The sequence below is a fragment of the Ornithorhynchus anatinus genome, chromosome 4 (assembly GCF_004115215.2).
Source record: "Ornithorhynchus anatinus isolate Pmale09 chromosome 4, mOrnAna1.pri.v4, whole genome shotgun sequence".
NCBI lineage: Eukaryota > Metazoa > Chordata > Mammalia > Monotremata > Ornithorhynchidae > Ornithorhynchus > Ornithorhynchus anatinus.
This window is the reverse complement of record NC_041731.1, coordinates 28,387,897-28,410,053: the sequence shown is the minus strand read 5'-3', so window position 1 is coordinate 28,410,053 and position 22,157 is coordinate 28,387,897. Positions and strand designations below refer to the sequence as shown.

General features: G+C 44.8%; 1 protein-coding gene and 1 non-coding gene across 3 annotated transcripts in view; one reads left to right on the top strand and one right to left on the bottom strand.

The window, feature by feature from the left end:
• Positions 1-22,157, top strand: part of ASTN2 (astrotactin 2) — an 869,558-nt gene that overhangs the window by 150,460 nt on the left and 696,941 nt on the right. The window lies entirely within an intron of this gene.
• Positions 2,210-2,347, bottom strand: LOC114811680. The gene has a single exon (XR_003759376.1). It is a non-coding gene; the product is annotated as a small nucleolar RNA SNORA7 (small nucleolar RNA).

Genomic DNA, 22,157 nt, shown 5'->3' with positions numbered 1-22,157 from the left:
CAGGAGGCAGGGGTGGGGAATGAATAAAGGGAGCATGTCAGAGTGATGCAGAAGGGAGCAGAAGAAGAGGAAAGGAGGTCTTGTCAGGGAAGGCCAATTGGAGGAGATATACCTTCAGTAAAGCTTTGAAGTGGTGGAGCATGATTGTCTGTCAGATATGAAGAAGGGGGGCATTCCAGGCCAGTGGCAGGACATGGGTGAGAAGATGAAGGTGAGATGGATGAGATCGAGGTACAATGTGAGAAGGCTAGCAACAGATATCAAATCCCCATTTTACAGTTGGGGAAACTGTGGCACTGAGCAGCTAAGAGTCTTGCTCAGTCACAAAGCAGGCAAGTGGCAGAGCTGGGATTAAAACTCAGATGCTCTGACTTCCAGGCCCATGTTGTTTCCACTAGGCCCCTCTGCTTGTCAAAATATTTTCTAGCCACTGCACCCTATAGATTTTTGTTTCCATTTTATGCACACTGTCAGTTTTTGTCTTTTATTCTGCTTTAGTTTTAGTGTCTCATTACTCCTGATGTGCCTGCAGCATGGCCTAGTGCTTGGAGCACGGGCCTGGGAGTCAGAAGGACCTGGATTCTAATCCTGGCTTTGTCAGATGTCTGCTGTCTGACCTTGGGCAAGTCATTTGACTTCTCAATGTGTCCATTACCTCATCTGTAATATGGAGATTACGACTGTGAGCCCTATATGTGACAGGGATTGTGTCCAACTAGATTACCTTGTATCTATCTCAGGGTTTAATACAGTATCTGGCGCATAGTAAGCGCTTAAATACCGTGATCATTTTAATCCCCCTCTCCCTTATTTCTATTGATAGATTGTGAGCCCCTTGAGGGTCAGGGCCCATGTCTAATTTCCACCTGTGCTTTTTCCCCTATTGCTTAGTACTGGGCTCTGCACACAGTTAGTGCTTAGTACATATTATTACAATTAGTACTTGGAAGCACACAGGCTGAACCTGGGGATTTTGGCCCTGTTATGAAGGAAGCTCCAAACCTCCAACCTCAGGTTTAATAAACTAAGCACTGTGACTGGGGCTCTGGGCTGGTTCTGCTTCATCTCTAGAACCATGGAGCAAGTTTAGTGAGAATTTCCCTTTGAATTGTTTGGGTACTTTCCAATACTCAGTTTTCAAATCATCCCAGGAATAAAGTCAGCATTACTAAATCTGTCTCCCCATAAGAAACCTGAGAACCAGAGAGGTTCATTGAATTTCCTTAAGTCAAAAGAGTAGGTGGGTCACAGAGCTGAAACTTCTATTCAGAGTCTCTGAATTTGTCTCCTATTCCCACCCCTCTTCCTGAAATTCCCATAACTGTCAACCTTATCATCTACCCTATTTGAGAAGCTTGTAGACCTGCCTTCATCCTTGATCCCTCACTGTTTTTAAATCTCATATATTTCACTTTCCTTTCTGCATCAACCTTGCACTTGGCTGTGTGACCCTGAAACATTTGGGTACTCATCCCAACCACACAGCACCTATGTACAAATCCTTACACTTTATCATTTCCCCTATCTGTCTTCTATTTGTCTGTCTCTCCCTGTAGACTGTAAGCTCCTTGTGTGTGGGGATCACATTTCCCTACTCTATTGTGTTGTACTTCTCCAGGCACTTAGTACAGTGCTCTGAACAACAGTAAACACTCACTAAATACCAGTGGATTGCAAGGCTTTCTGATCAGCAGTTTTTGTAGATCTTTGAGAATCAAAAAAACTTCATCTTCTCCTTCAGCCTAACATGACTCATTTTGACATTTTGGACTCACTTGTGAATGTATAGCTGTTCTTATGTGCTATAGGTCATCAAGAGTTAATCTCTGCCTTTCCCAAAGACAATTATTGTCCAAGGTGGTGCTCTCAGTGAGGAAACCTGCTTTCTCTACTTTTTGGATTGTGAGTCCTGGGAGGGTCAGGGTCTGTGTCTGATAAAAGCTGAGAACAGGCACACGATAATCTTACTCCAAGGTTCGGCCCATATGTGCTTAATCTGTCCATCTTTTTCTGTTTAGTCCTCTCCTACCCATAATGACTCCATTGTCGCATCTTTACCAGAATGCCCTACCTCCATCTGCAATTGTTCTGGTACTGTATCCATAGCATTTTCTTGGTAAAAATACCTTTGCCGACTTTGCACAGGAAACTTGAGACTCTGTCCTTGACTCTCTCTTATGCTGCTGCTGACCAGCACAGGTGAGTTTTGACTTGTAGCAGATTGCCTTCCACTAGCGAGCCACAGTCCAAGCTAGAAATGGAATGGGTATGCCTCTGCATGTCTCTTCCTCCCATAGCCAAGACTGGTAGAGTACTGGAAACGCTCCAGGTATGATTCTAAGAGGGCAAGTGCTTAATAACTACCACTAAAAAGACTGAAATATTTCAGGTATTCACACAATTCCATATACTGTTTGGCAGGAGGAAGAACAGTTAGCTGGGCTGGCTTTCTGCCATTAGTCTTTTGAAGTAGAATAGCAGGGGTCCCTTAATTCCCAATTCCCCTAATTAATAATGCTGCCATCACTTTCTGTTTATTAATCAGCTTTCTCTGAGGAGTTCAAAGCACTGACACATTTGGTTCAGCACTCACTCGGCCTCACCAGGTTGGAAAGAAGATAATATCAAGGGTGCTCTCCTGCTTCCTTGGTCCTCTTTGCCCATGGTGACTGTCTGTCACCTGTGGGGGCTTCTCTAGCAAGGTGGACATGCTCATGCAAAAGACTGGCCAGAAGCCTCTTACCTGTCCAACCCCAACCCAGACCTAGAAATGTGGGGAGATCCAATAAGGCAGTGAATCCTGCCCCTAAAGTGAGGAAATTCAAGTCCAATCTCACCTGCAGATCATCATCATCAATGGTATTTATTGAGCGCTTATGTTGTGCAGAGCACACGGCACGGATGCCTAGCAGAGTGTCCACAAAATGTCAACTCCCTGCGGGAAGGGACCTACGCTGTTGTATAATGGGAATTTGTTCAGTGGGAACTGTAAAATATGAAGACAATGGGTGTGGGGGAAAAACAGAATTCAGAAGCAAGGCAGTGAAATTGTAGTTTTGCTGAGCTTGGCATTGAGATGGCAGCCCTCTGCTACCGGGAAAGGAAAACTAAACAAATGAGTAACCCTGTTTAGGTCTGAGCTGAGTGTCGAGAGATGTCGTTACGTGGTAACAATTTGCAGCACTAAATTGAAATGGGGTATGATTGGTTGGAAAGCACTTGGCCTACATTTATGCCCAAAGAGGCTCTTTTGGTCTGATTAAGCTGCTGCAGATTTAGCTTGGCCTTCTTCCGAAGATCCATCATTATTCATGTCAGCACCAGGACTGTCAGGCTCTCTTTACCACAGAAATTAATGAATTGAACTCAGTGACCCTCTGGTGCGATGGACTGAGACTCTGATGGTTGGCCCCCAGCTGCTGGGAGCGACAGCCGATCCTTCCCACTGAGGGGCAGATGGGAGGTTAGGTGTGGGCTCATCTCTCCTTCCCTCCCTTTCTCCCCACCCTGCCCCAACTGCTGAGCTGACCTAACAAAAGGACGTTGGGGGGTCAGGAGGAAACCAATATGAATCTTTCATCACTTTCCCCCTCTGGCTTCCTGCAGTCACTTTGGCTATAATTGGTCCCGGTGATAATAACAGGCTCCCTGCCTCTCCTTGGTGGCAATGGGCACATCCCCAGAGGCTATGGTATTGTTTCACTGTCTCTTCCTTCTGATTTTACAAGTGCTTAATCATATTTATTGAGTATTTATCGTGTGCAGAGCACTGTTACTAAGCACTTGGGCAAGTGCAATATAACACTCCCTCTCTTCAGTGTCCTCCTATATTCAAAACATCTCTATTTGGATGTCCTCCCATCACCTCAAGCTTAACATCTCCAAAAGAGAACTTATCTTTCCTCCCAAGCCCTGTCCTTCCCCGTCTATCCTAACATTGTAGATAAAGGCACCACCATCCTTCCTGTCTCACAAACCCATAACCTTGGCATTATCCTTGACTCCTGTCATTCAACCCACGTATTCAATCCGTCACTAAATTCTGTCAGTTCCACCTTCAAAACATTGCTAAAACCCTCTCTTTCCTCTCCATCCAAATGGCTACCACATTAGTTGAATCACTTACCCTCTCCTGCCTTGGTTACTGTATTAGCCTGCACGCTGACCTCCAAGCTTCCTTAATCTCCCCAGTCCAGTCCATACTACACTCTGCTGCCCAGGTCATTTTTCTACAGAAATGTCAGGTCATATTCCCCCCCTTCAGAGGAAACCCAGCAACCCAGCGCACACACTTTGCTCCTCTAATGCTAACCTTTTCAGTGTACCTCAATCTTTGTCTATCTCACCACTGACCCCTCGCCTACGTCCTGCCTCTGGTCTGGAATGCCCTCCTCCTCAAATCCTACAGTCAATTACTCTCCACTCCTTCAAAGCCTTATTGAAGGCACATGTTCTCCAAGAGGCCTTTCCTGATTGAGCCCCCCTTTCCTCCTCTTCTACTCCCTTCTGCATCACCCTGACTTGCTCCCTTTATTCATCCCCCTCTCCCAACCCCATAGCACTTATGTACATAGTTCTCATTTATTTATTTTTATCTGTTTTCCCTCTACACTGTAAGCTTTTTGTGGGCAGGGAATGTGTCTGTTTATTGTTGTATCGTACTCTCCCAAGCACTTAGTACAGTGCTCTGCACACAATAAGCATGCAGTAAATACAATTGAATGACTGACTGAACGAACAATATAACAGAGTCGGCAGTCACATTCCCTGCTCTCAACGAGCTCACAGTCTTGAGTGGGAAACAGACATTAATATAAGCAAATGAATTATGGATATATGCATAAGTGCTGTGGGGCTGATGGGTGGAGGTGAAAAAAGGGGCAAATCAGGGCAATGCAGAAGGGAGTGGGCGAAGAAGAAATGAGATCTTAGGGAAACCATCTTGGAGGAGATGTGCCTTCTTGATCTAATTTTTACCAGGGCCTCAAGTGGAGGTGAGGTTTGCCCAGCACCACACAGCACCTGAGTCAGAGAGTCAGGGTTTGAAATCCAAATCTCCCAGTGCCTAATGTCCTGCTAAGCCCTGAGAGCCCCTCTGTTAACGGAGGTGAGACTAGCCACGTACATCCACTTTGGCATTGCTCCTTCCCTTCCCTCCTTTTATCTACTCCCCAGTGCAGGTTCCATAGAAAGGAAGCCAAAGCTATCAGGCTTTTGGGAAGTGGGCGGCCTCTAGAAGTAAAAGGAAGATGTTCTGACAACTCAACCACTTCTTCCCTCTATACAAAGCACCCCTAGTGAGAAGGCATGTTGTTTAAAGAATGCATAGTTATGAATAGTTTTGCTTCGGATTTTGGTATGCTGCCCCAGCTAATTTTAGATAATAATTATAACTGAGGTACTAGTAAAGCATTTATATGCCATAGGCACTATACTGAACATTGAGGTACTTGTAAAGCACTTATTATATGCCACAGGCACTGTACTAAACACTGGGGCAGATCCAGTATAGGCAGACTGGATCCAGTCCCCATCCCTCAGGGGGGTCATACTCCAAATGGAGGGAATTTTTTTTTTACAGATAAGGAAACTGAGGCACTGGGAAGTTAACTGGTCCAGGGTCACAGGTGGGGAAGCCAGGAATAGAAGACATGTCCTCTCGTGCCCAGGCCTGTACTCTTCCCACTAGGCTACACTGATTCTTCATTCTGCACATGCTTAAGCTAACCTGCACTGGCCCCCAGCTGCTTTGGCTCAGTTCAAATTCTTGGGCTTCCATTACCAAAATGAGGCCTGTGCAGTCTGTGCTCAGTTTATGTTCCATGACATTTTGGAATCTGTAATACAGACACCTCAGACAGTGGGAGAACTTCATTAATTTCATTATCTCTCAATCAACACTTCTCCCAGCTCCTTTCTTTTCCCTTTGCTCCCATGGTCACTGAGGAATTTTGATTTCTGAAGAAAACCATGGGCTTAGACTGTGTATGTATCCATGCATCACCTGTGTTACCATATTTAGTATGCTGAACATCTTCCATTTGCCTCAGGAGAGGAGGAGCTCTCGAGTGTAGGCCAGGTAGGCCGGGAAGCATTGAGGATGTAGGGTCAGAAAGGAGGGGGAGGGAATGAGAGGGCGTGGTGGCTAAAAATGAAGGGCAGCACAGATCTAAGGCAGAGGTTTCACTGATGAACCATGGTGCCAACACCTCCCCAGAGCTATTTGGAATCCCACAGCCCTAATGTCTGTGTTCCTCACAAAACAAACTCACTTTCTCTTCATCCCCTTTCATCCTCTCCCCAAGGGGACCACCTCCTAGATGTAGGCTTCGTAGGAGGTACAGCTTCCACTACATGTACTCTCCCAAGTGCTTAGTACAGTGCTCTGCATACAGTAAGCACTCAATAAATACTATGGATGATGATGATCTCTACTCAGCTCTTGGAGTGTTATTCAGTCCATCAATAAATGGTATTTAATGAATGATTACTGTAGGCAAAGGACTGTATTAAGCACTTGGGAGCTTACAGTACAATAGAGTTATACACCACAACTCTGACCCATGTTCCTCCTCAATGGGAGACCCATCTCCTATACAAGTCTCCCATGCCAGGTCAGGCAATCTCAGTCCTCACCTCTTTGCCTGAGCTACACCTGGCTGAGACCAAGCGAGGGAGCAGTTTAAGCCATGGACAGCAACACCCAGAGGACTGGAGCGAGAGCAACAAGAGTCATTTCATTAGCCGTTACAGACTAACTTGTACCGGGTCAATGGAGAAGAAGGGGAATCGAACACTGATTTACTGCCTCAGAGAAGCCCTTTGTCCTGGAGAATGTCCCTCTCTGTCAGCATCCAGAACCAGATGGCAATGGCAAAAATGAGCTCGATGTATGGTGATAAGGCCAACAGTACAAATTCCAGAGGACGAGAGAAATAGCATTAATTATATATCAGCAATGGGCTATGGTTACCCTTTCCTGACATCATTTTAATTTAAACCCAAGACTGTTGATCCAATGAAGATGGGCTGCCTTCTGGGTCATTCGGTTTGTGCTCTAGAATGATATTATGGCTTTCCCTTCAGCAGACTGCTTGATCCAATGCTTCGGCATTTTCTGATGCAAGATTTTCAAAAGAGAAAGAAACCATGACACTGAATGTTCTGTCTCCATCCCCATTTGCTCTGTGATGGCTAATTTGCATTTAGAGTTTGGATTGATTGTGATGGTTAGGTCAGTGTGTGGACCCTGTGTCTCTCTTTCTCTTTCTGGCACTCTTTTTTGCAAAAAGCCTCATTTGATTTACTGACCTCATTGCCATACTTTCTTAACTGAAGGATGGGATTTCTGAGGCCACAGTCTCTGGCTCTCCTAGGTTGACATAGGTGATGTCTTGATCCACTGGGGATGGACCTAATTCCAGATTCTTAGCTGCAGGGATAAAGAGACCAGCTGAGGTGGACTCTACCCTCAGGCAAGGTTAAGATGTTGCTCTTTATGCCTCGATTTAGGCTCACAGGAGAATTACCTGATTCTAGATGTCCAATACTTCTTTTATTCTCTAAAGAGAGGTTCTTACTAAATCTATACTTAAAAGGTTTGGGTTGGAATTACAAGGTAAAACTTGGGAAAATAGACCAAGCCAATATCTAACTCCTTTCCTACAAACCCTTTGAGAAAATATGTACTGGGGCAACTCATTCTGTGACAATATGTGATTGTGTCTCAATGACGTTCACTGAGATGTAACCTCACCTTCAGCAGTGTCAACTTTCAACATGTCAGGCAGGTAGCGAAACTTAAGGTTAGTTAGAGAAGCAGCGTGGCTTAGTGGAAAGAGCATGGGCTTGGGAGTCAGAGGTCGTGGGTTCCAATCCTGACTCTGCCACTTGTCAGTTTTGTGACTTTGGGCAAGTCACTTAACTTCTCTGGGCCTCAGTTACCTCATCTGTAAAATGGGGATTAAGACCGTGAGCCCCATGTGGGACAACCTGATGACCTTGTATCTACCCCAGTGCTTAGTACAGTCCTTAGCACATAGTAAACGCTTAACAAATACCAACATTGTTATTATTATTATTATTATAAAGGCACAAGGTACCTACTATTTTTCACTCTATGGCCAAGGAGGTATGGATGGTGTTAATTGGGGCCAGAAGGAACCAGCTTGCCTATAGTAAGACTAAGTAACACAAGATTAAATCTATCCTTTGGACATAGGATAAATATTAAAAAAGATATAAATAGGATAAATAATATAAATAGGATTAAAAAAATTAACCACTTGCTATGTACCAGGGACTATACTAAGCACTGGGGTATATACAAGTTAATCAGATTGGAGGTAGCGTGTGTCCCACATGGTGTTCACAGTCTTAATCCTCATTTTACAGATGAGGTAACTGAGGCCCAGAGAAGTTAAGTGACCTTGCCCAAGGTCACACAGCAGAGAAGTGACAGGGCTGGAATTAGAATCCAGGGCCTTCTGATTCCCAGGTCCTGCTCTACTCACTAGACCTTGCTGCTTCTCTACTGAGCACCCAGCATGTATTTAACTTTCACAAGGTCTGGAGCATAGAAGCAGTGTGACCTATTGGAAAGAGCATGGGTCTAGGAGTCAGAGGCATTGGGTTCTAATCCCGGATCTGCCACGTGTCTGCTGTGTGACCTTGGGCAAGTCACTTCTCTGTGTCTCAATTACCTCATCTGTGAAATGGGGATTTAATCCTCCTCCCTCCCATTTAGATTGTGAGTCCCCTGTGGAACAGGAACTGTGTCCAGCTTCATTATCTTTTTTCTGTAATGGCATTTGTTAGTGATTTACGAGGTTCCAGTCACTATACTAAGCACTGGGGTAGACACAAGTTAAGCAGGTAGGACACAGTCCATGTTCCACATGGGGCTCACAGTTTTAATCCCCATTTTACAGATTAGATAAATGAAGCTCAGAGAAGTTAAGTGACTTGCCCAAGGTCACACATCAGACAAGTGTTGAAGCTTGGAATAGAAGCCAGGTCCTTCTGACTCCCAGGTCCATGCTCTATCTACTAGGCCACATTTAGAACAATGACTGGCACATAGTAAGTGCATAACAAGTACAACCAAAAGAGTAGGTGTGGAACTGCCTATAATAATAATGTTGGCATTTGTTAAGTGCTTACCATGTGCCAAGCACTGTTCTTCGTTCCTCACCTCAAAGAGATTTCCATCTAATAGGTTAGCTAAAGCAGTCCATCAGTTAATCAATGATATTCATTGAGTGCTTACTTTGTGCAGTGCAGTGTATTAAACCCATGGGAGAATTCAGAGAGTGTGGGCTTGGAAGTCAGAGGTCATGGGTTCTAATCCCAGCTCTGCCACTTGTTTGCTGTGTGACCTTGGGCAAGTCACTTAACTTCTCTGTGCCTCAGTTACATCATCTGTAAAATAGGGATTAAAAGTGTGAGCCCCATGTAGGACCATCTGATAACCCTGTATCTACCCCAGTGCTTAGAACAGTGCTTGACACATAGTAATCGCTTAACAAATACTATCATTATTATTATTATTCAATTCGGCTGGTAAATATGATTCTTATCTTCAAGGAGTATATCTTCAGTATAGTGGGAGTATAATAGCCTGGAGCAAATTGGGGTCCAGGACATTTGATCTGTTTTTTGGGAAGGAAGGCAGGGATGGCAGGAGGGAGAAAATGCCTAACCTAAGGATCTGCCTGTCTCTTTGCCTGTCTGAGCAGCTTTCCCCCTGACTGAAAGTCAGCAGAGGTCCTGAGGATTTCACTGAACAGCTACGTGCCTGCTGCCTCTGAGGAGCTCTTTGGATAATGCTACTGGAGGGGGAGGGAGGGAGAAAAAGGGAAAGGAGCTATTCTTTGGCTTTTCAAGTGAATTGTGAAGCATCATAATTAAGTGGGTTCTGGGGAGCAGATAGTTAAGGAGATGGGAAGAGGAGAATTCCTCTTCTGATGAGGATCAGCTTTCTAGAGGCCTTGATCATTTTCCTTGTCCTTCCAAGAAATCTCTGCATCTGGGGCCAGAGAACTGAAGAGCTGGTGGTGCAATCATAGTCATGCTGACCATTCACATCACATTAATACTTCATATTCGCAATCGCTGTTTAGCCCCAGGCCCCCTGGGTTTGGTGGGCAGCTTAACGTTTGAACTGTAGTTGCTCTCAGTGCAGAGGGGTCATAGGGCACCTAGGGAAAGAGGGCACCAGGAGAGAGCTGCAGGGGAGATCTTAGAGCTGACAACCCTGATCCACACCCTTGCCATTGCTCAGGGTCTCTTCCAGGCTGTTGATGACCACTAAGTAGAAACTTCCATGATTGCCCAGTGTTTACCATTCACATTTACGTATTATTTCCCACCCTAGACCTATAAGGCAGAACAATTCATTTTACAGTTACAGGAATTGAGACTGGAGGTAACCTGAATGCCTTAGCAGAGTCAGGGCAGGGGCATGGCTAGATCTCCAGTCTTCCTGATGGTCAGCCTGTAATAATAATGATAACTGTGGTATTTAAGTGCTTATTATGCACTGTACTAAGCCCTAGGATAGATACAAGATAATCAGGTTAGATACAATCCCTGTCCCACAAAGGCTCATAGTCTTAATCCCCATTTTACTGAGGTAACTGAGGCACAGAGAAGTTAAGTAACTTACCCAAGGTCACACAGCAGACAAATGGTGAAGCTGGAATTAGAACCTAGGTTCTTCTGAGTCCCCAGCCTGTGATCTATTCATTAGTCCTTGCTGCTTCTCTAGGCAATAGATCAAGAATCATCTTCCAAGGGCTCTCAGGATTCACTGACCCTCTGGACCTGTTAGCTATAAGCAAAGGAGTAGGAGAGAACACTGAAGAGGAGGAGGATGTTAGAGTGCAAGGGAGCCTTCTCTTTCTCCTCTGCTTTCCTCTTGAGCATCCTTTATCTCTCTTTATTCTCCCACTGCTTCCACAAAATGGGTACTGGGAAAAGAGTTAAGAATCTAGAGAGACCCATACTCAGTACCACCCAGAGAAAGTTTGAGGATGGGGGGTTTATTCTAATTATATTCATTTATATTGATGCCTGTTTATTTGTATTGATGTCTGTCTCCCCGCCTCTAGACTGTCACACTTTTTGTTGTATTGTACTTTAACTGAGGCTCAGAAAAGTTAAGTGACTTGCCCAAGGTCACACAACAGACACGTGGTGGAGCTGGAATTATAACCCAGGTCCTTCTGACTCCCAGGCCCATGCTCTATCTAGTTGTCTATGTTGCTTCTCTGAATCCCCAGGGACTCTTCCTGCACACCCACTGCCAGCCTGGGCCTCTACCCTTCTGCCAGTCCTGACTTGTCTTTACACTGTGTGTTCCAGAATGACATTGGCTTTTCTATGGTCTACTGCAGGCTTTTAGTTGAGTCCTCTGAACCACACCAGTGCCCTGATTCATTTGTAAAAGGAATTTGGAGTCAGGGTCAGAAAGTGTTAAATCCAGCCCCCAAGACCTTGGTAAGACTGCAGAGCCCCTGAGAGTTGGTGGGCCAGCTCTGGGCCAGAGAGGAGCTGATCACATTCCATTTCAGTCCAGTAAAGTTCTTGGGAGGAGGGAGAGCACCATAATTAGCTTCTTTCATCTTTTTAATCACTAGATCCTTTAGCCTAATGGTGCATTGGCTAAGGCGATGGGGAGGAGAGAGGCTGGGGTCGGGGCTGCGGTAGAGAGGGAGGAGAGACAGGAGAGGGTGGAAGGTTGTTCTCAGGGCAGGTGGTAAGGTGGGAAAGGAGCTCACTATCAGAGTGCAGGGACTTAGCAGCATGATGAAGCCGGCCCCCTCTCCCCCTGCATTAGCCTCCCCTCACCTCTATTTCTCTGACTGATCTGGCCTTGGAAATAAGCGACATCTCCAATTATGGGAAGAAGGTGAAAGGGGCCCAGAAACCATCGCCCCAGGAGAAATCTAAATGGGTGTTTATGTAAATTGGAAGTATCCAGATATGCTTCCAGACCTGTCTATCCCCTGTACCTTCAGAGATTCTGAGCACGCTAAGACAAGCCCCAGCTACCAGGACAGGGACAGCGGTTCAAGCTGAGAGGACAGCCTTGAGAGGAAGTGCATCCATTTCTGATTTTGTTTTTCAATCTGGATTTCCCCTCCTCCAGGTTTCTTCCAGTTGAGAAAAATCGAGGAGGAGTTGGAGGGACCTAAAGTTTGAGTTCTAATCCTACTCTTCCACTAATTTGCTATATGATTTAGGGCAGGGCCACTCCCCTCTTTCACCTTTGTTTAATTCCCTGTAATCCAGAAAATGAGCCTTCCTATGGCACCTCTTTCCTGTTCTCAAAGATAGGTGAGAGAGAGAGAGAGAGAGACACAGACACACCAGGTTTAAAGCAGATTGAATGTGTTGGACATGGGAGGCTGGAGGAACATGACAAGTTGTAAGCACTATTGTGAGCAGCATTGTTTCTGTCTTGGGTAACTCTAGTTTGGATGCTGCTTTCTCTTCGCACCTTTCCAGAACTGGCATCAGTAAGATGAGGCGCACATGGCAGATGACCAAAGAAGGTGGTCCACTTGTGTTCAAGGCTCTGATATGCCTTCTCTCCCACCTCCAAGGGTTTTATCCTTGTTCCTTTTCTTCCCACAGCCTTTCCTATTTTCCCATCACCCGAAGCACACCAGGAACAGTTTGGGTAAAGCAGCCAGGAACACTGGGAAATGCCTACATACACTTCTTTCAGCTCTTTTACTCCCTCCTACCTGTAACTTTTTTTAGCCTCTGTCTCCCCACTGCATGTTTCTTGAGGGCGAGGATTATGTCAACTAGCTCTATTGTGCTTTCTCTAGCAGAGTAAGAGCACAATACTACTAATGAATACTACTACTGAACTGGCTTGAGAAGATCAAGCCGTGCGAGAGAAGAGTAAGATTAAGTAGTGTGGAGAGAAGTGACTTACTGCCTCCAAGCTGATGATTAGTTTTTTTCCCCCCCACTCCCTGACCCCTACTCCCAGCTCACACTCTTTGTTCCTCTCTAGATAACCTCACTATACCACATTCTACCATCAACCTATTTCTCATTATCTTCTTGCTGCCTGGAATGCCCTCCCTCTTTAAAATTTGATACATCAGAGTTTTTCCCATTTTCACAGTCCTCTTGAGATCACATATCCTAGAGAAGCTTCACTGAGGCTTGATTTTATGGGATTTGGTGAATCACAGTTCTCTGTTTTTCTGTCCAGACCCTTTGTAATTATTGCCAACTCCAATTTTACACCCCTTCAATCTCAAACTGTCTAGAATGATGAGTCCTAGCCTTTTCCACCCATTGTCCTAAGAAAGCAACTCCAGAACTCTGATCATGTTGGTGGTCCTGGTCTGGTATAGCTCCAGCCTTTTTATGCCATTCCAATGATGCAGGTCTTGGAACTGCTCGCAGTATTCCAGGCTGAGTACATGGGATTTTGTAGGAGCAAAAGTACCTCTTGTTTAAGCCTCTTGGGAAGGCAAGATGGTTTGTTTCTGAAGCAAGATTGGAGCTGGGTTTCAGGTCCAGCTTCCCTTTCTTCAACCACTAATCCAGGGCTAAGTTTGTGGGGCGGGAGTGGTGTCTTGTTTCCATAACAGTGATGAGCCCAACATGGTGACTCCAGGGGAAGAGGTTTTTCCCAATTTCCCCTCTTCTCTTGACTGTCCTCCTTTCATCCCTAGCCTTGAGAAATCCAGCTGCAGTTTCCCAAGTTGAAATCACAGAGAGTTAATCTTGTCCCGAAGCTCAGCGTCAAACTCTCTGGAGGAGTCAGAGAGTGCGCTGGCTGCTTATTGCTTCTGATTCCATTTACAGTAATGAATGCCACACAAGAGGAGACGCACCGCTGAGCGAGATGGGCTTATTCACAGGTGCTCAAGTGCCTTCGACACACAGATTAACCCCAAGACTGCGTCCTGGGACAGCTCATTACCTCCACAAGATCACTCCACATGGATTTTCATTTCTACCTTGCTGCCTTCTAAATGGCCACACGGCAAGAAAATAATAGATTCTGGGGGGGGCTTTCACCCCTGGAGAATCCTGAATGCTAAGGAAAGGGAGAGAAGGTGGGAGGAATCATCAATGAATAAAAGAACCTGACATTGGAATCCTTCCTAGAAGCACAATTCTTCTCCCCATCCCCCCACCCCAACCATCACAGGCCACCACCCAGGCCCCCAGTCCAAAATTCCCTCTAGGTTTATCTAAGGACACATCAATTTTTAGATTTGAGAATGTTTCCCTCAATAAATGTAGCTACAATATGCTAATTAGTCTAAAAGATATTAGTCTGACTCTAGAAAAAAAATCAGCTGGTAGGGAAGAAGAAATTAAGGGCATATTTGTGTGTATGTAATGACTCTCAGCAGAAAGAATTAAGGAGGTTCTCTGTATATAATGACTCTCAGCACTAGTAACACTATAATTCTTCAGGCAACTGACATTAAATTCATCATCAATATGGCCCTGGGAAGGACTGGAGATAATTTTGCAGGTGAATAGCAGAATTTTGGGCAGGCTCTGAATTGGGAGAATGGGTATGTATGTAAAGTTGCCTTCATGTTCTGGGTGTCTTCTCTGGTCTATTAAGGACTCATTATTCAGAGGAGGATAGATAGGTATTTTCTAGGCGGACTAAGGCTGCAGCATGAGGGATATGGGGTGCTTCCTAAGAATGGATTCTAGAGGAAGGTTATAGAAGTCTTTTAAAACAAAGAGTGTCCTAAAATTAAGACACAAATTGGGATGAATTTGGCCTTCTCCTATGGTCAGCAGGCCACTAATCCTGTGGACCTAGGGAAGGTAGAGGTAATCACAAGCTAGTCTGGCAGGAAGGCAGACAGGAAGACTGAAAAATGCTCATTTGATCTGCAGAGTCAATGAAAACATATTGCATGAGTATTCAGTCAATGCTATTTATTGTGCAGAGCACTGTGTTAAAGTGCTTGGGAGAGTATAATTTATTATAGAAGCAATGTGGTCCAGTGGAAGAAGCACAGGCCTGAGAGTGAGGACCTGAGTTCTAATCCCAGCTTTTCCACTTGTCTGTTATGTGACCTTGAGCTAGTCACTTAACTTCTCTGTGCCTCAGTTCCCTCATCTGTGAAGTAGGGATTCAATACTTGTTCTCCCTTCTGCTTAGAATGTGAGCCCCATGTGGGACCTGATTATCTTGTATCTATTTGTGCTTCATACAGTGCTTACACTTAACAAATACCACTGTTATTAGTAGAATTGGAAGGCACAATCCCTTACCAAAAGGACCTTACAGATCAAAGTTGAAGACAGACATTAAAATAAATTACAGATAAGGGAAAGGGCAGAGTATAAGGATATGGACATAAGTGCTATGGGACTGGAGATGGAGATTGAGTACTTTAAATCAAAATTCATAGGCAACACAGAATTGGGTGGTGGGTGGGGGGAGAATATGAGGGCTCAGTCAGGAAAGGCCTCTTGGAGATGTGGTTTAAGTAGGGATTTGAAGATGGGCAAAATGGTGGTCTGTCAGATACGAAGGGGAAGGGTGTTCTGAGTGAGAGGGATGGCAAGGTTAAGGGTTCAGTGATGAGAGAGATGAGATCAAGGTACAGTGAGTAGGTTGGTGTTCAGAGGAGCAAAGTGAGCAGGCTGGGTTGTAGTAGGAAATGAGTGAAATAAGGCAGGATGGAGGGAGCCTTAAAGTCAGTGGTAAGTGCTACCACTCCCCAGAGGAGGGTAGCCTGAAAACCCCCAAAAGGCAGCTTATTCCAGTCCAGGTAACTATTCCTATTCCCTCTAAGTAGGTCCCAGTACATTTCTACAGGTCAGGCGCTAAGCACATGCTCCCTACTAATCTGCTCTTTTATTACTTTGGCCATTTACGTTTCCTCTCTCAGACAATCATCCAGCATACATCCTCTACAGCCTTCCATTTGTAACTGGGCCATCAATGCATTCCTGCAGTTAATTTGCTTTTGCTGCCTATAGCATTCACTCCTCCTGAAGGGGCACTCTGGGACCTGCGATTAATCATAATAATAATACTTAGGTTGGTATGTGTTAAGCGCTTACTATGTGCAAAGCACTGTTCTAAGCACTGGGGTAGATACAGGGTAATCAGGTTGTCCCACATGAGGCTCACAGTCTTAATCCCCAATTCACAGATGAGGTAACTGAGGCACAGAGAAGTTAAGTGACTTGCCCACAGTCACACAGCTGACGAGTGGCAGATCCGGGATTCGAACCCATGACCTCTGACTCTCAAGCCCGTGCTCTTTCCACTGAGCCTCGCTGCTTCTATGTGATTCTGAGTTCACTACCATCACATGGTCAAAGTCCAGGGCTTGAGTGCTGGGCAGAGGTGAGGTTTTGGTGTTAGACTCCAGCTGGACTCCAGAGTGAGAGGGTCAGAGGGCTGGTCCTCCTTCTTCATCATTCTCCTTCTCTGTTCAAATACATCCACTCTTAGTAGACATTCTGTCATCGGTTTTCATTATCACTTTGCTTGGGTTCCTATCAGCTTGAACTCCATATCTAAGTTCTCAGCCATATGACCTCTTATCGCTGGCTTGGATGGAATTTGTGCTCCTGTAAAAGTCATCTAGCAATGTGAACTAAGACCCTGTTTTTCTGTCTCCTGGGTCTAGTAAAGTGTTGTACTCTTTGGCTGTTTGAGGTAATAGCTTGTGCTTTTAGACTTATACTAACCAGTCAGATTCCATTTTGCCTCCCAGGCCACAGTTCCCTCTAGGTGTTACTTGGGAGTGGGGGCAGAGAGGTTGAAGTTTGGATATATGGACTAATAAAAATGATGGTAACTTATTTGGCAACTGTGAAAGGGCTGGGGAGATATATGATCATTCTCTGGCTTGAGTACATTAAAGCTATCAATTAATATGCATGTCGAGAAAGAGTAATATATCTTCTAACCCAAAGGACTGCTATGGACACACATACATGTCTCTTGGATTAGCAGATAACAGCGCCCATAGTGAGATTTTTACTGGTATAAGGCCAACATGCGCTCAACAACCCTATTTATCCCACATGCTTGGTGAGACTGCCCTTCAGTGCACTGTCTCTTTTTTTTTAATTGGCATTTGTTAAGTGCTTGCTATGTGTTAAGCACTGTCACTAAGTGCTAGGGTAGGTACAAGATAATCAGGTTGGACACTCCCTCTCCAACATGAGGCTCACAGTCTTCATCCCCATTTTACAGATAAGATAATTGAGGCACAGAGAAATTAAGTGACTTGCCCAAGGTCCATTAGCTTTATATTAGGCCATGTTGCTTTGCAACTCACAGTCATCGCAACCCACAGTGTCTGGTACTGTCTTCATATCATTTTTTTGGTGTCACAGTTTTCCAAAAAATTGTGGGAAGGATTCCCAATTTTTATTCTCACTTCTTAAACTGGGCTGCCTTTTTATTGTCTTCTAACTGTTCATGGCTATGTCAAATCAATCAGTAGTGTTTGAGCACTTACAGTATGCAGAGCACTATACTAAGTAATTGAGAAAGTACAGTACAACAGAGTTGTAGTCATATTCCCTGACCACAGTGAGCTTCCAGTCTACTGTTGGGAGACAGGCATTAATATAAATGAATAAATTATGGATATGTATTTAAGTGTTGTGAAGCTGAGGCTGGAGTGAATCTCAAGTGCTTAAAGGGTACAAATCCAGGTTTTGCTTTATGGAGTATCTATAATATTTCTCCTGTCCACCCTGTTTACCCTTTGCCAGGTTCCAGGAAGGAGCAATCTTTATGTCTTGCTTTGTTATATTCTCCTTACACACACTCCTCCCAGTGCAGACCTGATGTGAACGGGACTGGTTAAATGCTGGAATAGTGACTGCAGCCTAACTCCTTATAATTGTTGCAGGCCAAGCAGTAATAATAAACATATTTGTTAAGGACTTACTATGTGTCAAGCACTGTACTAAGCAGTAGGGTAGATACAAGATAATCGGGTTAGATACGGTCCCTCTACCACATGAGGCTCACAGTCTAAATAAACAGTGGTATTTATTGAAAGCTTTCTGTGTGTAGAGCCCTGTACTAAGTGCTTGGGAGAGAACAGTACAAGAGAGTTGGTAGACACATTTCCTGCACATAATGAGTTTGCAGTTTAGAGGAGGAGATAGCCATTAATATAAAGTAATGGGGCTGAGTGAGGGAGTGGGATGAGAATCAAGTGCTCAAAGGGTAAATAGAAAGGAAAGCACAGAGAAGTTAGGTGACTTGTCCAAGGTCACATAAGAGGCAAGTGGTGGGGGGCAGGGGGGGAATAGAACCCAGCTCTTCTGACTCCCAGGCCTGTGGTCTTTCCATTAATTCATGCCATACCTCCATGGTGGAGTGATACAGTTCTATAATTTGGAGACAGAATGGGAAGTGTTATAATTTTCCTCTAGCTCTCATGCCACACCCCTCCTTCTGCCGTACCACTCTGATTATTTCTGAGCTATATTGCTCTGTGCATCTGGGACTGACTTCACTCCAAGAAGATTATTCACAGATGCTGCGATTCTATATACAATATTGTAGCAAAGACGTGCAGTGGCATCAGAACTGGGGACTTATTAGCCTGTTATTATCCGTTTACCCAAATATTCCAACTAATCGGTTTTCAGATGGCAAGAATTAATTGGTTTCCTTCCAGACATTGGGCACGCCTAATTGAAATGAATATTTTCTCCATTCCAAAGTGACGGCTTATCAGGCACAGTTAAATGCAGAGTTAAGGGATCCTATAGATGCCTTGTCACAGGGATGCCTCAGCATAGAGCAGCAGGGCTGCAAGGTTCAGCTATCATCAACACCAGTGATATTTATTGAGTACTTAACTGTGTGCGGAGCACTTGGCAGAGTACAATGCAAGAGAATTGACAGGCACGTTCCCTGCCTGCATTGAGCTTACAATCTAGTTGGGGAAACAGATATTAATGTAAATAACTACAGGGCATGTGCCAGGCTGGATCTGACAGGGAGGATAATCATCCCCAAGGGAGACAGCTGAGTGAGGAACAGGGTTTCAAGGAACAGGGTTTTGGGCTGGTAGGATATGACTCCCAGTAGGATATGACTTTGCAGACTTCTCTCTCCCCAGCCTCAGGCCTCTCTGAACAATAAGATCTGGCTCAGGACTCTCCCCTTGGATCTGAACCTATTCTTTTCCTACCTGCGATGGTTCCTTAACAAAATGTCAAACCAAATTGCCCCAGAAACCACCCAGTAATTCTTTAAAACACTCATTTAAGAGGCAGAGCCCTTTAGTTGTGGCGCTTACTCCTTATATGCAGCTGTGATTGCACAGAGTGCTATAAAGCTTTTACTGCTGTGAGTTTGGGATGATGGCAACGGTTCCCTGGCATACCTCTAACAAGGGACAATAAAACCTTTACAGCCCCTCAAACTAGTACAGCCCAGCTTCGCTTTGGATCCTCTGGTTTTTTCCCATCTCAAGTGCATTTGTTACTATGGGCCTCAGAGGGCACCCGCTGGAACAGGCACAGAGTTGAGCTCTTCCTGTCTGATGCTGCTCTGGACATTCAACAATGTTGGTAGTCACTGATTACTCCAAGAAACCAGGAGGATTGGAGAATCAAGGGGCTGGGAAGGATCTTAAGTTGTTGCTAGGCTCTTGTCACTTTCAAGCCTGCGTGTTTCAAGCCCTCTTAGAAAGATGGGAATTCCATCCTGATTTAAAAGGTGCACAGGGGAGAACCTACTTCATCCCTTATTACCCATTCCAGTGACACTCTCTTCTCTCTCTTTCTGATGCCCCCTTACCGAGTTGTGTCTTTTGGTAAAGCATGTAAGATACTTGAGTGACAAAAAATCAAGAACGTTCTTATCTTCCCCTTTCCATTTCTGATTAAGTCACCTACTGTTGGGAGTAGTATTTATTTGTTGAGCCCCTACACCATTTGGTAAAGTGCCCTGTATTTGGTGTTTGAGGAGTACGAAATAACTGACACATTCGCTGCTCGTAGGGAGCTTGTACTCAAATAGGGGAATGGAAAGAGCATTCTCTGCTCATAGGGAGCTTGTACTCAAATCGGGGAGTGGAAAGAGCATAATTATGGGAATCAGTAGTCCTTGGTTCTAGCTCTGGCTTTGCAAGAGGGGGATGCCAGCTGGACGGATGTCATCAATGGGGAAAGTGTCTGACCAAAGGGTCACCTTGGGTATTTTGGAAGTGGTCAGACCTGGCAGGAATCCCCCAAATTAGCTAACTTGGACTGTGAAGATCACAGCAGCTTCCAAAACAACTACTTGTTGGGTTTCAGGGCATCATTATTTTGCAGTGGACATTTCAACCATAAATGGTTTCAGCACTTGAGTATGCAGTTGCCTGCAATAATAATAATAATAATGGTGGTATTTGTTAAGCACTTACTATATGCTAAGCACTATTCTAAGTGTTGAGGTAGGTACGAGGTAACCAGATTGTCCCACGTGGGGCTCACAATCTCAATCCCCATTTTACAGATGAGGTAACTGAGGTACAGAGAAGTTAAGTGACTTGCCCAAAGTCATACAGCTGATAAGTGACAGAGCCAGGATTACTACAATGTTCCCCTCCTTGATAATTGCACTCCATATCTGAGCTAGAAGAGAGAAAGAGAAGGTGTGTTTGTGTGTGTGTGTGTTGGAGAGAGAGAGAACTATTAAATTGTAAGCTCCTTCTGGGCAGGGATTGTGTCTCCTACATCTTCTGTACTCTTCTAAGTGCTTAGTACAGTTCTCAATACACAATGGATACCTAATAGATACTGTTGAGTGAAAGATGTTGTGCAGGGCATGCTACTATTATCATTCTCAAACCCGAGGTTCATCTGCTATTCTCAGAGAAACACTCCCTCATCAGCTTCATAGGATGAGTTCAGATCATGGTCATGTCAGATATCTAACCCTAATTATCATCTGGGAAACTCACTATTGGCTTCAAATCTCTCCATCACCTTGCCCCTTCTTACTTCATTTCCCTTCTCTCCTACATCCCAGCTCACATGCTCTGCTTCTCTGGTCCTAACATTCTCATTGTGCCTTGATCTCTCCTGTCCTGCCATTGACCCCTGACCCATGTCGTTCCTCTGGCCTGGAATGCCCTCTCTCCTCAAATCCACCAAACAACCACTCTTCACCCCTTAAAAGCCCTACTGAAGGCTCAGCCCCTCCAAGAGGCCTTCCCAGACTAAGCCTCACTTTTCCTCAGCTTCCCCTCCCGTGCATGTCACCTCGACTTGCTCTCTTTGCTCCTCCCCCTTGCCCCAAAGCACTTTATATATGTATCTATCTATAATCCTCTTTATAGTGATACCTGTTGACTTGTTTTGATGTGTTTATATCTATAATTCTATTTATTTATTTTGCTGCCTGTTTACTTGTTTTTATATCTGTCTCCCCCCTTTCAAGACTGTAAGCCTGGTGTGGGCAGGGATTGTCTCTATTGCTAAATTGTACTTTGCAAGTGCATAGTACAGTGCTCTGCACGTGAACATTCAATAAATATGAATGCAGGAATAAAGCATCCGGCAGAACAAGGGGCCACTGGAATGGGTTTACTAGCTGATGAAGATGAAGTTGGGATCCAGTAACTTGGGGTCCCTGTTTGACTGCATCTTTCCCTGCCTCACGTAGCCTGATTTGAGATGGACTTCAGTAAATTAGCCCATTTCAAAGTCCTCCACTAATTAAAGCTTCCTTTAAAATGGGCCATCCTGTGGATCTGCCTGAGTGCTGTGAAAGTGTTAAAGGATTACCTTGATGCTTGACTCTCCAAGCGCTTAGTACAGTGCTGTGCACCCAGCAAATGCTCAACATTGTTGAACTGTTTGTCCAGACCCCTTGTCCTATTCCACCCATCTGGGCCTGGGGAGTGGAATCAAATCCTACTTTAGTGTTTGCATACACAGCTAGACTGCTCTCCACCCAACCAAGATCTGGAGATGCCATTTTACCCCCTGGTACCCAGTGTAGCATTGCTTTGCTTGTCCAGGGCTCACCAGCTCACTAACCAATTCCAAAACAACTATCTTGCTTCTCTTCTGCCCAGCATTTTTTATGGTATTTGTTAAGCACTTACTGTATGCCACGCACTGTACTAAGCATTGGAGTAGATGCAAGCTAATCAGGTTGGATC